This window comes from Leguminivora glycinivorella, chromosome 12, assembly GCF_023078275.1.
Source record: "Leguminivora glycinivorella isolate SPB_JAAS2020 chromosome 12, LegGlyc_1.1, whole genome shotgun sequence".
In the NCBI taxonomy this organism is placed as follows: Eukaryota; Metazoa; Arthropoda; class Insecta; order Lepidoptera; family Tortricidae; genus Leguminivora; species Leguminivora glycinivorella.
The window spans coordinates 4160514-4176965 of NC_062982.1; the positions used below are offsets into that span (position 1 = coordinate 4160514).

General features: G+C 38.1%; 1 protein-coding gene across 1 annotated transcript in view; it reads right to left on the reverse strand.

Moving 5' to 3' along the window:
* LOC125231823 (E3 ubiquitin-protein ligase ZNRF2) overlaps positions 1-16452 on the reverse strand; it is a 292362-nt gene that overhangs the window by 78705 nt on the left and 197205 nt on the right. The window lies entirely within an intron of this gene.

Genomic DNA, 16452 nt, shown 5'->3' on the forward strand with positions numbered 1-16452 from the left:
ACCTTTTCACAGTAATCGTCGAAGTCAGGCAGTTCAGGCAGGGCATTGACAATTTGATTTGGTCGCGTTCATGGAGAACGAAAGGAAAGCCGTTTTTTAGGGTTCCGTAGCCAAAATGGCAAAAACGGAACCCTTATAGTTTCGTCATGTCCGTCTGTCCGTCTGTCCGTCTGTCCGTCTGTCCGTCTGTCCGTCTGTCACAGCCGATTTACTCGGAAACTATAAGTACTACAGTGATGAAATTTGATGGGAATATGTGTTGTATGAACCGCTACAAAATTATGACACTAAATAGTAAAAAAAAGAATTGGGGGTGGGGCCCCCCATACATGTAACTGAGGGATGAAAATTTTTTTTTCGATGTACATACCCGTGTGGGGTATCAATGGAAAGGTCTTTTAAAATGATATAAAGTTTTCTAAAAAACATTTTTCTTAAAGTGAACGGTTTTTGAGATATCAGCTCTCAAAGTCGTAAAAAGTATGTCCCCCCCCCCCCCCTATTTTTATAACTACGGGGTATAAAATTCTAAAAAAAATAGAGGTGATGCATGCTAATTAACTCTTTCAACGATTTTTGGTTTGATCAAAGTATCTCTTATAGGTTTTATTTTATTTGTGTCTTCTTAAAATGCTATTTTTTCCTCCTTTTATTTTGTAGTGTAAATAGTATGTTTTATGTGTATTTTTTTCTTCTCGATCTTTTCTCTTTATTGTACTGTGTTATCTGTCGTGGCATCACCGAATGGGGACCCTACGGAAGACCAGCGCTGGCTTTCAGCTAGCAATATGCTGAGTTGGGTCCATTTCGTGATGCACACTTAATGCTCTGTTCTCTGTTTCTTGTTTTCTTGTTGCTTGTACATGTACGTACGTGTTGTGAATGTCACGAATAAATGTCTTTTATCTTTTATATTTTTAAGTCACTTCTATGACGAATACAGCACAGTTTCAATGAGACAGGGTTGTAGAGTGGCCTAGGATACAAATTGGTTGACCGTAGTTCATAAACACCTTTACAAAGCTACTTTCCAAATGTATGTATAATAATGTATATACGACCTTACTGTCGTTGACTTAGTGGTGTGTTGTTGACTGTACTGAGTGGAAATTACATTCCCCTTGGGAGCGTAGGTTCGTATCCTACCGACTGTGCCATGTTACAAATTATTATGTTTTACAAATCATTGTTTAAAAAAAAACCGTGTGGTGACGGGTTAAGAATTTCACCACCCCCTTTCTTCCCGTGGGTGTCGTAGAAGTCGACTGTGGGATATGGACTAAATTGTGGCGTAGGCGAGAGGCTGGCAACCTGTCACTGCAATGTCACAATTTGGATTTCTTTCAACCCCTTTTTGCCAAGAGTGGCACTGAAACTTAGCAGTTCATGTGCTCTGCTTACCCCTTTATGGGATACGGGCGTGATTATATGTATGTATGTATATATATATAGGACATTCTTAGATTGACTGAGGCCCACGGTAAGCTCAAGAAGGCTTGAACAAATAAATTCCTTTGCAATAAACAACAAAGCACAAACGCGTATAGAATCGCGTCGCGTCGGCCATGACACCGGATGCGATCTCGCGGCGGACGCGCCACCGGAAACGGAAATAGACAACCTTCTGCACGCCGAGTTGCGGACTTACACCTAGGTATCCTGGTAATGTATGGACACCGTCTATTATTGTCACAGTAAATAAATAACAGCTTCTGTCCATTATTTCTGCTAATTCATTTGCGTAAAATATATAAGTACATATGTATCTTATTACACTTGATTATCTCCCTTTGAAATTCATTTCCTTCTATACCGGAATAAAAATCCAGGCAGGCAAGCACGGTCGCGTGATAAACGATATAGCGAGGATGTGCATCACTTCCTTATGGAGTGTGTCCGGACTCGAGCGAAGAGAATGCAGCTCTTTGAGGTCCACGGATACACGATGACCGACATAGGGGTGTTCCAATCAATTCTCGCGGAACCCCTGTCAAAGACTGCTGAATTTGTATATAGTTTCTTTTTATAGATAAATATACAAATTCGGTTGTTTTTTTGTTTTCTACTTTTGTTTTGATTTATTTTTTATAATGAGTTTGTATATTTATTGTTAATAATATGAAGTGGCCTAACGGACCCGGCGTAGTCCCATGGACCAAGGCTCCAAAATATATTAAAAAAAGATTAAAAAAACGATATAACAGGCCGTCCTTTTCGCACTATTTGTAAGTGCGATAGGGCCGCACCGATGCGATAAATTTTATCGAACTAGTGTGCTACGCCGGACGACTTATAAAACCTTTCATATAAACCGAGAAGAGATACGTAACAGGTATTTATGAAAGTAGTGAGAGGTGGTCACGGTGACATAAGAATTTACAGTAAACGACGATTAAGAATGCACATCGGTCTTTGGAAAGAGACAATAAAATTAACGTCACATAAGCAAAAAAGAGACAACACTCTACGATGAGAACAAACCGATGTGCAATAATTATCGTCATAATTGTACCTGCTGTACCTAGTTAGTTGCGATTTTATGATAAATAGCGGAGCCGTGTCTTAAAATTTTAGGTATGTCGAATTAATATAATTGATAAAAAAAGCCTTAAAAGGAGACTAGCATCTCTAAAAAGAGAAAAGAGTTATCTAAATTACTGTAAATCATAACTTTTCAATTACGCATAATTATCAAAATACAGTTCCAACAATGTAATCTCTACATGAAACAAGGAAAGTTACAGTAAACTTTCCCGCTTCTAAAACAATTCCACTATCAAGTATGTTTTATTGCCTAAAGGTCCGTCCACACCGCTATTCAAAACACGGTTTTATAGCACGTACCATACCCTGCTGTATGACTTTAATAAGATGAAATGCATCAAATAAATAGATAAATATATATGTTTATGTGTCCCACTGCTGGGCAAAGGCCTCTCCTCGTGATTTCCACAGCTCCCGTTAGTGTGCTATTTCTAGGACATAGGATAAATATTATAGGACAAGGTAATACATATTACACAGATTGACTAAGGCCCACGGTAAGCTCAAGAAGGCTTGTGTTGTGGGTACTCAGACAACGATATATATAATATATTATTTTATCAAATCCCTAAACAAATCTAGTGAAATGACAAAACGTGGCGTCTATTGGCCGATTTTGTGATCTCACTATAAACAGAGTCAGGGATTTAGTCAAACGACTGAAATTTTCTAGAGAAATGATGAAATGGGTTCGCCATTCTGACATCCTGCGTGATTTGATCAAATCCCTTAGTGATTTGATGAAATCTCTATTTTGGCCATTTCCCTGCGATGCTATATACATAGAAAACATCCATGACTCAGGAACAAATATCTGTGCTCATCACACAAATAAATGCCCTTACCGGTATTCGAACCCGGGACCGCGGCGCAGCAGGCAGGGTCAATACCGACTGCGCCAGACCGGTCGACAAAAATCGTGATGATTATCTTAGGGTAGTTACCTACTTTATCTAGCCAACGTCACAACCGTTTTTGATAACATCTTTATCCTAGCAAGCTTTTCATTGCGCCAATACGGATGAGCTATAAAATGTGTAATATTAGCGCCATCTAGCCGAGAATCAACTAAAGCTGTAGCGCCATCTAGACGACCGTATATTTTTCTTGATGGTTCTGAGGTAGGTTTAGACTTGATCTGTCTATACGGAGTTATCCATACTATACTATAATATTATAAATGGGAAAGTGTGTCTCTTTGTTTGTCCGTCATTCACGGCAAAACGGAGCGACTTATTGACGTGATTGTTTAAGTGGAGATAGTTGAAAGGATGGAGAGTGACATAGGTAAAGATCGTTATCAGCGTGCTGTATTGGTGGCAGAGTATGGTTGACAAAAAAACAAATACACAAGTATTTAAAACACTACATAGACTAAACAAATTATGAAATATATACATATTTATAATTACTTAGCCAAATTACATTGAATAAATAACTAAAATTTGTTCAACATATTTGGCTGTCAGTCGTTCACGTCGATTAGAAAAAATCCATTTTAAATAACTAAATGACCTTTCTACGTTGACAGAAGTTACAAGAAGGTTGTTATAAAATCTAGGTATTGTGTATCCATACTGTGAATGAAGATACTGGGATTATTCGTGCACTTTATTACACTCCTCCGTGCTCGTCTTACTTCGTGCACTACTTTTGACTTGAACTACTTGAATAACAATTCTAGATAATTAGTCGTATCTAGAGTGCATTTGATTATTTGGATTTAAATAATATAATTACACTTCGCGTAATGTATTTTTATGGCATACATAATTAATGTCATTTGACGTATATTGTTTTAAAAATATAGGTGTAATCCTAAAAGGTAAGTATTTATTTTGTAGTTGAGAACAAAGTGAATATTTAAATGTATTTGTTTTTCTTTGCCAACCGTACCACTTGCCACGAAAAGTGCACCCTGATAACGATCTTTAGACATAGGTTACTTTTGTGTCTTTCTAACGCGAGCGAAGCCGCGGGAAAAAGCTAGTATTATGTATTTCATGGTACGCTTACAATTTGTCCCTGCAATACCGTAATCTCTACGTTTTTGAAGCAGCAGTGTGTTCACAACCTAACTCTGAAGATACCCATATAAATTAGGTTAGATGTTCTCGAGAAGTTCGAGAACTAATATTTAAAGTGCTTCGTTAATATTGGCACATGATTGAATAAGCCAGACGAGCATATAATGAAAACTTTATTACGACTTGCAGAATTTATAACATTTCTAATAGATTGTGTAACAAGGGAACATAATGGTAGAATAACATAATGCATATATGACGTAAAAAAGTCATCATCGTCCTCCTTGCGTTATCCCGGCATTTGCCACGGCTCATGGGAACCTGGGGTCCGCTTTGACCACTAATCCCAAGATTTGGCGTAGACACTAGTTTTACGAAAGCGCCCGCCATCTGACCTTCCAACCCGAATGGTAACTAGGCCTTGTTGGAATTAGTCAGGTGATGTAAAAAAGTATTAATTACGTATTGACGACGTACGTAACTTGTCTTGTAAATTTCAATTGGACAGTTAAAAGAAGGTGGGCCAAAGTAAGTCAACCATTGAAATTGAAATTGCAACATGTCGCGTGTCCCATTCGTCCAATCCAGCGGAGATCGAGATCATTTCAGTCAGTCAGTGCCAAAATGAAGAAACTTTGACTGAATAGTTATAATCCTTAAACTACTGATTCAATTTGATTTAAATTTTAAAATACCGTGTTTTTACAATGCCGGCTTGGTACTGAAAACTCAGGCTTCCAGCTTTATTTACATACATCGAAGTAATAGTGGGTCGAAAATGGCCTGAACTGGGGACCGATTTTTAAATTTTGAACGCACGAATTCGCCATTCGAAAGTCTTTTCAAAGCGACGAAATGCTATTTTCGATAAGGGACGGCTAGTAATTTTAAATCTAGTGGTAATGACCACTCGTTGTTGATTCTGTTTGTAGAATTTAAATCGTTAGTAGTGGAGATATTAATGAACGAAATTCACGAATATGAATGGTCGACATTCAAAAATCGGCTCCCTGTTTCGAGAAAAAGATACCGCCGTGCCACTTTTTTGATTCCTACAAAAAACAAGTACTAAACTATGCAATACATTCATGTGTCTGTTATAATCCTACCATGGTTCAATTTAAAATAAAAATCAAATAAATCGATACCAAACCCCTCAAAGTAGCATGTCACATCAACCAGGTTGACAGATTCATTCGCCGGCATGCATTCTCCGACAAAGGCGGCGCACGCTTGATGTGTTTCCCGGCTAATCGATATTCTCACTGGCTCGGAAAGGTGAATTATCATGTGCCGTACTTAAGCGAAAGGTACCACATTCATATTGTTATTAAAACGGGATTTAATTGTATGTAACACTTACGTACTTACGTTTAATTATGGCCCCATGTTTCGGACACAGACAGTAAAATTTGTATTAGTCTAAGGGTCGGTTGCACCAAACCGTCCGTTATCGGATTTAGAGTTCGCAATTTTTTTGTATGGAATTTCCATAGACTTTTGCTGCGTGACTTTGACGTGCCTGTTAACTGTTGTTGATGCAATTGGACTTAAATCAAGGTAATTCTTATAAAGATACTAGCAAATAACTATGCCTAGTTCCTATGATAAGCTATAATTTGGTACCTTTACTCGAGAACGTCACATATTCGTGTGTGTGAGTTTATGACGGTCGATAAAACTATTAAGTAATAGTAAACATGAGTTTGATGATAAATTGAGGAAATTCGGAGGTTTATCAAAGTTTTCATCAAAAAGGGTGTAGATGGGTAAAAATACAATTATTTTAAAGCCTAATAGTAATAGATACTACAACTAACTAGTAACTAGGTATGTTACACATTCAACACGTAATTTAGTTGTTTATTGGTTCTGTGAGAATATTTTGTCTCAGAGTTCTAAGCCACATTCAAATGATATTCATGCCTGAATATTCGATCAAAATTATCAAGCTGATGAACACATCAGAGTTCGTTTTGAATAGTATAGGGTGGTTTTATCTTAGCCTAAATATTTACAACTAAGGTACAGCGGGACAATTTCGACATTTTCGACTGGGGGTGACAAATGCAACTGATCCATTTTTTCCATGTTTTACAATGTTTGCATTATTAATTAGAGTGTCCACTGGTTATATATGGCACGCGTGTTGAGGGGATACATGTGGAACTCAACTTAATAGTGTAATAATGGATCAGTTACAATTGCCCCCAGTCGAGATTTGTCCCGGTGTACCTTACGTAAGTCATCATATAATAGAACTAATTACCTATACTCGCTTCTAAACGGTCTGGATCACTATTTAAAGGGACCATCTTCTACCTTATTGTTTTAGTACGTTGACGATAAATTAAAAAACGCAACACATAGCCTTAAAAAACATCTGTTGAGATAGAGATACCGCCTAAATAGAAGAATGTGGGAGGATTATTTAATTATGATCTAAACCTCAACATGTTTTTGAATATTAAAATAAATAAAATTTAGATCAATACTAGAGCTATTTAACTTGAGCCTGAATGATATTTTAAGAAAGCCACTCATAATAAAATTCATTTATTATGTACTCAGTCAGAAAATAAAAATTCCTCCTCAAAAGGGTATCGCTTCACCGATTTTTCTAAAAATCTATACAACACTGTCGCCAAACAAGCATACCTTACAACGTGCTACGTCCTAGTGTAAAAAGTCCATTCAAAAACACGTAAAAACTACAGGTAAATGAACACTTCGCGCGCCCGAGCGACACGAACGCACCCTGTCGCGCCAGACGGCAACTGAACTGAGGATGAGAAGACAGCCGGCCAAAAACAAGTGACAACCGTTGACGCTATGTGCCGAATGAAACGCAGGCTTGCTCTGTCGCGCCACTGCAGGGTAAGTAGTCAAATGGACAAACGCTTACGGTGCTCTTACACGGGCAAGTCGGGCAACACAATTCCAAGCAATTTACATACCATTGCCACGTTTGCTCTATAGTAAGTTGGTGCTTATTGAACAAACGCGGCAATTGTATTGCTCGTGTAACAGCACCCTTAGGGACCGTCCCCACTCAAGAGAAGCATGTCCTGAGGCGCGGAACGGACGTCCGCGCTACGCCGCCTGAATGTAATTTAAAAAACGTCTTCTCAGTACATTTTGTATAGGAAGGACGCGCAAGAGACGTCTCTTGGCGCGTCTTACGTCTTTCCTATACAAAATGTACTAAGGAGACATTTTTTAAATTACATTTAGGCGGCGTGACGCGGACGTCCGTTCCACGCCTCAGGACATGCGTCTCTTGAGTGGGGACGGTCCCTTACAGTAATATCCCAATCATAGCTAGCTCTCTCTATAGCTCTTTCGTATTGGCGCGACAAACCTGCGTTCCGATCGGCGTCTAGCGTCAACGATTACCATTCAGCTAGCCGGCTGATAAGGAGAGCTGGCTACGCGTAAGTGGCTGTAATGTTGGCTACGTACCCAGGACCAGAGGGGGGTGGGTGGGGGAATGAATACGAACTAATTGACAAACAAAACTATTCGTATCATTATTCGTCCTTTGAGAACGTATAAAAGTGGAGTGAGCGTGTAATTTCGCTAGGTTCTTTCATTATGTTACAGTCAACCAATTGGAACCCTAGGCCACTGTAGAACTATGTCACAGTGACGTTATAAATCAGATTGTAAGAAATCTCTTACTACTTGTCATTTTGACATGGTTGTAGAGTGGCCTAGGGTTCCAATTGGTAGACTGTAGGTGAGGAAAATGTTGAGGATGTTTATGGAACGGTGAATAGAGAATGTAATAGGAAAATTTGTTGATAGAGCTTTGATACAACTACTACCGTTTCTAAATCTACCTACTCATAATTATTAGGTCGTAGGGCTGCACACATCCAGTAGCGGCTTGCCCTAAAGTGCGCTTGTGCGGTGCATTCCCAAAAATAATCACAATTAAACTATAGTAATACATCAATTATGGTACCTCAAATTAATGTATTATACTATATAAAAACTATCGCAAAAAGTCCAATCAAACAATTACTCATATTTCTTAAAAGTTCATTATACAGTCTACATATCCCCTTCCTATACAATTTCATACGCACCGCGCTCAACGGAGCGCTTTGAATTGCGCTCCTATGGAGAAATATTCAGTACATTCTCTAATACGAAATTCAGTAAGAGCGAAAGAGAAGTTTAGTCATAGCTCCGCGCGTGAGACAGAAGATTATGTATGAAATATTAGGTAAATCTGGAGCGCCGCTCCTATGGTCGAACACCACAGATCACATCATCGGTTATCAATACGCTACAGTCGTTGTTTGCCACCGAAGTGGTTTGATACAAAATAAACGTTACAAATATTAGGTAGTGCCACAAATTGATAATGTTTCTAACGAACATCGCTGTAACTTTAATTGCGCTTATTTAAAACTTTGCGTTGTAATAAAACTAAAGACCACAGGGAGGGTGAAATTAAATTTAAAACTAACTAGACTTTGTTAGCGTTTGAAATAACCCTTTTAAAAGTTTTCGAAGCTGTGATTTTCTTAAATTTAAATCTTTCTTTACGAGTTTACACTGCGGCCATTAGGGGTACAGATATTTTTTGGATGATTTTTACTTATCTTATCTTAAATCTGCGGGGGCCCTTCCGGATACACTTCGACCCATCGGGATCTTTTGTGCAATTACCCCCTACGATCCTAAGATCCTTCAGATAATCAGGAGCTTCTCGACCATCTCTACGTATCGGATGATGAGGCTCATGGGTAGCTCTCTGAAGTCCTTTGGTAAAAGGTAGATGATTTTTACTTACCAATCTCTTCAGTTTTGATTTATGCGGCAAAATTTGTAACAAAAACATTGCTTACCTGTAACAAAAAAAAATATTGGTTAAAATACAATAAATAGGTGACAGAATGGACACGCCGCGGCGGACATGTCGTAGTTGTTAGCTCATTGAGCATACAGTTTTATGACATGACCTGCTGGTCGTTCGTTCGTACAGACATGGAAATGATGAGCGCGTAATGTGCGATACGAACGAGCGTTCATTTGTGGTGCACAAGTGTTTAAAGGACGCGACAGGCGTAGGGGAGACTGGGTATGGAAGTCACACGGGTTGGTTGTCACAGTGGCCATAAGTCATAAGTTATTTACAGATACAGTGCGAAAATAAATTAATTAATTGAGATGTCACAGATTTAACATAGGCGGTTTAGTAGTCCAAATATTCCTTCACAGAGTAGAAAGTCTGTTCATTTAGCCATTCAAATAATCTACTAACAACTAACCGAACGAGTGATTTAATTGACTGGTGTCAAAAGATCGCTAAGCTATAGCCAAAGGCCAATATTTTTTGACACCGGTCAATGAACTTACTCGTGCGGTTAGTTGTCAGTCATGGCAGCTGTGACAACCAACCCGTGTGACTTCCATACCCGGTCTCCCCTATTCAGTACAACTCGCCCGGCATGTCCGGTCTTCTTACTTCCTATATCTGTGGTTTCAACAATGCTATTGGTTGATTTCGAGACCTGTCTCAGCTCAGCTCATTTATACTTCAGTGGAAAAACTAAAATCCCTCTTGCGTAAGGCCTGGCCCCGTAGCCGAATGGCATTTCTACGATGCGAAACGAAAACGAAACGCCGCGAAAGGTAGTCTGGCTCTGTCACGCCAATACGCCAGAGCGATAGAGATAGATGTCTACGAGCGTTTCGTTTCGTGGGCGTTTGTGCATTCGGCTACTCACGCTGATTTAGACGGCGTGCGAACTCGCATTTTACCTACACTGAAGGCTGTTGAGGTTACATACAATTTTGCACAGCCATCAAATATCACAATGCAATAAACTCGTATGCGAGTTCTCGTACCTAAATGGGCCCAAAGTTCTCAACTTCTCACTCGTGGTTAGGAAGTAACTCATTAAATGTAAAAAAGGTTTTCTCAAATTAAGTACCTACCGATATTTTTAAGGGTATATATATATACGCGGAAAAGGTCGCTCATTAAGACCATGACTTTGGTTTTGCTGTTAAAAGCTATATTTTTAACACTTTACAAATGCTAATGCCTGCTTCAAAACAATTTGAAACATAATCTTGAAAAAAAAAAAAAAAAAACATTCACTTACCTATATGTCATGATGACATTGATGACATGATACGCCTGATAGTTTTAATGACTTATTTAGACAAAATTATTATTTTATAACTTTGCTAGAAATTTCTCACAGACATTTATGAGAAAAAATATTTTACTATAAAAACGACGTTTCTTTACACTTATACGTCACACTGGGGCATTTTCAGAATTTCGGTCCCCCCAATTAGCAAAAGTTGTTAACAAAAACTAACTCACTGTCAGTTTTGTGACGACAAATCAGTCTAAAAATTTACACTTTTCACATTCAGAATGTAGATTATCGCTTAAAGTTTATGTAATTAACACAAAAATAATATTTTTATTGAAATTTCATGCTTAAGTAATTATCGCTTATTAATGGGGGGGTCCAACAGGCACTCTCTGGAAGAGGCCTTTACCCGAGAAGGGGTTCTGGCTTCGTAGAAATAGGAATATACTTAGTTTTATATTTATTATTAAATTGGAATTTATAAAAATAATGACATGACATATTAACAATTTTTATTCTAAGTAATGCATGTATATTCTTTTAAATGACACTGTATTGACATTCCGTTGATTGATGAGCAAGAAATAAAAGGCTTTTTTATTTATTTATTTATTTAATGGGGGGTCCCAAATTCTGAAAATGCCCATTGACAGTGACATTTCCAATCCATAGCGTTGTGTTCTCAATCGCGCCGCAGGTGAAAAATAAAGGTATTTCAGAGTAAGAAATGTCGCTGAAAAGCCGAGCCTTTTCCTCGCACTAATCCGCCACTGAGACGACTTTTATCCCGTCGCACGAATGCCGCCATATTGTCTTAACGGAAAGGGTAAAAGGAATGTTACACGTGCGGAAAATATACTTACATGTATGTACAAGGGGTTGAAAATATTATGACGCCGAGTTCAATATTTTGATATAACAAGCTACTAGACTCTATAGTTGAATTTTCACAAGAAAGATTGTTTCGTAGTAACAGAAACCTGAATTTTCGAGTTTTTTAAAAATGTGAAGTAAAATACATTTTTAACGAGTGTAACCAAAACTGTCAAACGTATAGTGACATAATAGAACCTAAAAAACGTTTAATGTCAGTAGTCACTAACATGATAAATCATCTTTATTATGATTCACCTACTTTTATCAATTTTAAATGTCAGAAATTGACTTTTTTGAGTTCTATAGATTAACATGGATAAAATGTTTTTTTGCGCTAATTAGTTAAAGGACTTTATAAACATTTTTTGTGATTTGCGAACTCGTAATAAAATATGGTAGTATGTTTTTTCGAAAATATTATTGGACAGTACATTTTCAATATACAAATATCGACTTTAAACAAGGGTCAAGTAACACAATTATGTGAACATTGTTACTCAGCGGCAATACTTCCTTATTGAACAGGCAATGGACGGCAAAGTGTCACTGTCCGGGACTATTGTCACTGTTGTGAAATAGGCCACTGATCCAAAGGTATTATACGGTATTATACGTATTGCCGCTGAGTGACAATGTTACTTATCAATCCAGAAATGGGCAAATAATTTCAAGTGTCATATGATTGGTGCTAAAACTGACATTTTTCTTTGAAGAACTGCTTCAATCTCGAAAGTAGGCTAACTTTTACCTAGTACGCGGCTTTTTTCGTAGCACTACACTGTGATGTCTGTGATGTGTAGCAAGCCAGCGTAGTCAACTAGTCATGTAGAGGAAATTATTCGTAGCACTTTCGTTATTCCAGCCCTACGCGCCCAGATTTGTAGCGTAGCGTGTGCAAGTTTGAAATATAGATCTATATAAAAGACGGCACACCGCCTGCGTGACTCGTGCTACACAACTACGGTAACACCAACTTTTTAGCAGACATTTTGAAAGACCGTAGTTGTGTATGACCAGCATATTGATACAGGATAGGCAAATAAATCCATACTAATATTATAAATGGGAAAGTGTGTCTGTTTGTTTATCCGTCTTTCACAACAAAACGGTGCGACGAATTGACGCGATTTTTTAAGTGAAGATAGTTGAAGGGATGGAGAGTGACATAGGCTACTTTTTGTCTCTTTCTAACCCTCACATCTCTAAAATGGGAGTGGAAGTTTGTATGGAACATTCCGCAATTTTCAAATTAGGGCCAGTTGCATCAACCACATTTGACAGACACATCGTCACGCAGAGAGGTCTATGGAACTTCCCATACAATAAACTTTAACGAATGCCTTAGCGATGACAGACGGTTTGGTGCAACCGGCCCTTAGCCGCTAGCAAAAGGTAATAAAGAAATAATAAAGCGTAGTATTGTAGTTAAAGCTAGTAATCTCCATTGCAAGCCAGTTAACAAGGCCCGTAAAGAGCACCCGCCGCGGAAACGCTGACAAAGTCCAAGTTAAAAGCCAATTCATTATAACTGCGACTATTTGCATGAAAACGCAGTCAGGCGCAACGGGCGGTAGTAACTGTAAGTTAAGGTAGTAACGAGCAGTATTCGGAATTTCACGAGTGATATAGTTGCGATATAGCTTACTGTGAAAAAAACATAATTTAAGAGTTTTGAATGATTCACGGTTATTTTCATTAGACTTATATTGACCGGGATATACCTACATCGGGATATAATGATGCATGTAACTGAGTCGAAATATCGGGAGCTCGACAAAAATCAAAAAGGTAATCACGGTCTATATCTCGGTCAATATAAGTCTAATGACAACATAATTTGCATGAAAACGCAATGGCAAAGTTACAATACTTACAATTAGCATTATTCGAGACGAGATGAATTGTGTAGTGAAGAATACAATAATCGCTTATAGTGAAAACAGTTTAAACACATGCCTATCGTGAATTCAAGATATGTCATGTGCTAGCGCAGCTACATAAACTGTCTTGATACGCTGATAAAAAACATACATGGGAGCACAAACTGTCTTTACGCTGATAAAACATACTCCCGGTCCGCCGGCGAGCCGATCAGGGACGCTCCGGGCCTTCGGAAGCTCGGCCTTCGGCCTTCGCTGGGTTTATTTTATGAGCTCGGAACTTGGACCGGAGCAATGACCGTCGGGCTGTAGAACGCTCCCTCAATTTATTTTACTATATAGTAATCACAATGAATGTATTTATAAATGACAATATTTTTGGCAAGTGTAAAACACCACACTCTAAACCAGTTTCTAATAATAACGTCGACTTTACAACTTTTTCCGTGTGCAAAATTTCAGCGCGCTCGGACCATTTTGAAATTTTTCAAAAAAAAAGTCGGCCATTTTGATTTTTTTTTAAAAACCTCGGGTGACAGGGACTCAACCTCCTTTGAAAGGACTTTGAATTGATTTCATGTCTAGTGACACTGTTAACATTTTGCCAGTAATATTATTAAAAGTGCATTATTTACGATGAGCACTATCGCAGTCGTATGGTTTTAAAAACGTTGAATAAGTATCAGGCGAGAGGCGCCACTTACAGCGATTATCGAGCGAACAATAACAATATTTCGCGGAATAAGTTGTGTCGCCAGTAAAGTACAGCGGCAGCCCGAAATGCGCTCCGTAGTTACAATGTAACGAGCCTGGTGAGGTGTGGCCACACTTTCAGCGAGTACCGAGCAAACAATAACAATATCTCGCGGAATAACTTGTGTCGTCAGTAAAGTACAACCACCTGAATAAAAGAATTAAAATCGTGCCAGTAATCTTGTTAAAAGTGAAAAAAAATATAGCTCACCCTATATTTATGTGTTATAACTAGGACCAAAAGAAGAAAATAACTGTCTGTACACATATTTAAAATCACATACAAGCAAGTAGTAAGTACAAAGCGCGAGAACTGAAAGCTATATTGAAAAATAACTGTCATATTGCTAAGTTCCAGTTGGTCCAGTTCAGTTGTACAAGTACATGGATAAAGTTAATAATAAGAGTAATGTTCATATTATAGTAGAAAATCAGTTGTTCAGTTACATGACGAATGACGAATAGTTATTGTTCCGAACACAAAACGCTGCCTCCTATCAGCCCGCTCATGCCACCCCGCCGCAACAGCCGCCACCGCCCCGCGGGCGTCCTGCCAGCAGGCTGCAGTGCCAAGTCCCGGGTTCGATCCCGGCTGATGCACGGGATAATTGGAAGCCCGCCTGTACAATTTGTTGAAGAACCCAGTAATGGAGTGCTTTAGGCAGATGTTTGTCACTTTAATGTGTTGTCATTTGGGTGTTTTTTATGGAGAGATAAAAAATTGTGACTTGAAAAGTTTTTGCACGGTTTAGATGTGTTTCTCGCCTAGGCCATAATTTAACCCATATCCCACAGATTACGACACCCACGGGAAGAAAGGGGGTGGAGAAATTCTTAACCACCACCTTTCTTACGTCACCACACAAAAAGGAAAAAGTTAAAGAAAGAAAACTAACTAGCTCTATTAATAATGTGTGAACCTTCCTTAGAAATCTATATTATTTATGGTCATGGTTCGTTAATATTTCTTGTATGTGGGCAGCTTTTGCACATTGTAATCTTTCCTCAGTCACCCGTTGACCACGAATGCTGTAAAGTGTTCGAAACGTCGGGATGAATTGTAAATTCATTATACGCGATATAATTCGTTTCCATAGTTTTATTTCATGACAAAGAAAAAGTATGAAAAATGTAGCAGTAAAGAAATATGACAAAAATGTATAGTACATGACCCAGAAGCATATGTACACATATTATGAAAGGTATTTGAATGATCTACAAGATTTTTTAAGAAAACTTTTGTCTAAGATAAATATTTTTCAAGATATGGAGCAATGTATGAAGCAAAAAGTGGGGGAAAACGATTTTTAAAAAATTAACAGTTTTTAGGAGCTCATACCTAGATAATAGTTGAGAATAGAAAAAAGTTTCTAGATCAAAGTTATAGAGAATTTTATAAGCTTTCAAGGTGTAGTAAACCGAAATTTCGTATGACGCAAAGTTTTTGAAATATGAGCAAAAAACCAAAAAATGGGACCTTTTTTTCATCCCCCCTCTTCGAGCTCACGTCCAAAGTCCGAGGACTTTTAGTATGTATGTCTTCTGACTACCCTTAACAACATCCCGTAGTGAAACTTTCTGCTTTCGGCCTTTCCATCTAGGATCGTTCGTTGACCAAGCTATAGGTAAAAATAAGTATTCTAATGTGATATTTTCACATCCCTTAAAGGTTTCTTTGACGTTTATTTAATAATTATAGTTTATACTTTAGCTTTTTAGCAAAAGATAGAAAATAAATACATGAAGAAGTAGAAACTTCATAATAGCTTGTTAGGGCATCGTCTGTTTTAATATAAATATAAAGAGCGCATCATTAAAATGCTACGCTGATGGGTTCAGAACGCCGGTGTTTTCGTATTTTCAAGCATTTTATACCTACTGAAATATAGTTTACAAGCCATGTTATAATATACGTTTTATTTTAAATAATAAATGTAATGTACTGTTTAAAACAGTCGAAAAAGGTGATACAATTTGTCTTTTACACTGTCACGTAATTTATACCCTTTTTCTGTAAATAAAATATTGTTTGTTTGTTTGTTTGTTTTGTTTGTACTTTTGCTAGTTTGCCGTCTGTATATCTGTCATTAACATTATCATTACATTTATTAACTAACTAACTTAACTAACATCGGTCAAAAATCCCCCCCCCCCTGCGCCATCCCAGGCGCAAAAGGTGCCCAACACGCTCGCAGCATTGCCACGCTGAATCGCGATGGAGAACCTCTGCACCAGGCATGACCCGTAGAA